The sequence below is a fragment of the Poecilia formosa genome, unplaced genomic scaffold (assembly GCF_000485575.1).
Source record: "Poecilia formosa unplaced genomic scaffold, Poecilia_formosa-5.1.2 Scaffold21, whole genome shotgun sequence".
Taxonomy (NCBI): domain Eukaryota; kingdom Metazoa; phylum Chordata; class Actinopteri; order Cyprinodontiformes; family Poeciliidae; genus Poecilia; species Poecilia formosa.
Window position 1 is genome coordinate 2,532,595 of NW_006799960.1, and position 1,640 is coordinate 2,534,234.

Genomic DNA, 1,640 nt, shown 5'->3' on the forward strand with positions numbered 1-1,640 from the left:
AGATTTCCCCTGCCACCCCTGAAAAAATCCCTGCCCCCCTCTTGCCACCCCATAAATATTTTTCTAGATCCGCCCCTGAGCCGAGCCGAGCCGAACCAGGTTGCTTCTATTGCCGATGGAAAAGGGGCAACTGAAAGTCATCAAGCAAATCAGAACAGCGGAGAGGATTTAACAGAATGTCGCCAGTGAAAGTCCATGAGTAGGAGGAACAAAACAAGACCACCAGATGGCGGTGTTGTCACATAGAACAGAATGGAATGGGTCGAACACGTCACAGGGTCCGAGCTGCGTCACGTGTTCCCTCATGACGTAATTATCATAAAACTTAAAAGTATTATTAGGCGTTTATAACGTGCTGCAAAGTTGGCGCAGTTGGTAGAGCTGTTGCCTTGCAGCAAGAAGGTTGTGAGTTCGAGTCCCGGCCGGCCCAGACACCCCTGCATGGAGTTTGCATGTTCTCCCTGTGCATGCGTGGGTTTCCACCCACAGTCCAAAAACATGACTATCAGGTTAATTGGGGTCCCTCCAAATTCTCCCTAGGTGTGAATGTGTGTGCATGGTTGTCTGTCTCTATGTTCCCCCTGGGATGTGCTGGCGATCTGCCCAGGGGCGTTAACCCGCTCGCCCCCGATGTTCAACTGGCGAACGATTCGGAGTAATGTTTCGTCCGAAACGTTACCCTCTGTGAGGGCACCTGTTCGGGGGGATACTCACAGGGGGCTGAGGGTTAAAGTGAATGATGAATGAATGTTTTACCTCACATTCAAAAAATAACATTTTTCAGATAAAAATTCAAAAAATAACATTTTTCAGATAAAAAATATTTACACAATTGTAATTGTAAACTCATGTATTTACACGATTGTAATTCAAAATGACTGTGGAATCAAAAATAAAAGTAAGAGTGAAGTAATAACATGAATTGGATATATTAAATGAGTAATTATTGAAGCTATTCAACTCTGTATTTATTTTATATTGATGTGCCGCAGCAATCTGATTAGTCTGATTGGAGTTACTTGCTCCACGCTGGGATCTACCAAGGTTTTTGAATGGGCTTCCTAACCAGACGCTCCAAAACGTCCGGTGTTATGCCCAGGTGTTATTCTTTAAATGTATTTAAAGAATAACTTCAGCGAATAATTGTGTGAGATCCCAGCGATCTCACCGTTAACCGGCTTATTTCACTGCGCGAGAGGCCACTGAGTCATGCGTCACGGGCAAAAGGTCAAAGGTAACAAGGTAACAGGTGTTATGCCCAGAAACGCTTGCCTGCCCAAAATTGCATCCCCATCGCTCTAAGCTCTCGCACATTGACGAGAAAACGGACTGAAATATGACCGAAGAGGAATTTTTAAAGATATAACAGCGGTCAGAAAGACGCATTTAGTTCAGTGTCCATGAGATGATATTCAGAAAGGATTATTTTACTGTTTGATTTTAGTTCCCTCTGCGATGAACTCTTTGCGTAAAGTCTATCACATCCTCGCATGAAGGTGTTAATTATAACCTGTCAAATGACCGACGGGCTTTAAATTTTCATGTAGTTAAAAAAAAAAACCCGGTCTAATACGGAAAATATTCCGCTAACGCGACCTCTGGGTCGCATGTAATGAAGCACAGCTTCATTACATGCGACC

General features: G+C 43.8%; 1 long non-coding RNA gene across 1 annotated transcript in view; it reads right to left on the reverse strand.

Annotated features, from left to right (window-relative positions):
• The window catches only part of LOC107835770 (uncharacterized), a 21,218-nt gene extending 19,850 nt beyond the window's left edge, over positions 1–1,368 (reverse strand). The window contains exon 1 of the long non-coding RNA XR_001661591.1: positions 1,169–1,368. This is a non-coding gene — a long non-coding RNA (uncharacterized LOC107835770). The remainder of the gene's footprint in view (positions 1–1,168) is intronic.
• Between the last annotated feature and the right edge of the window lie 272 nt (positions 1,369–1,640).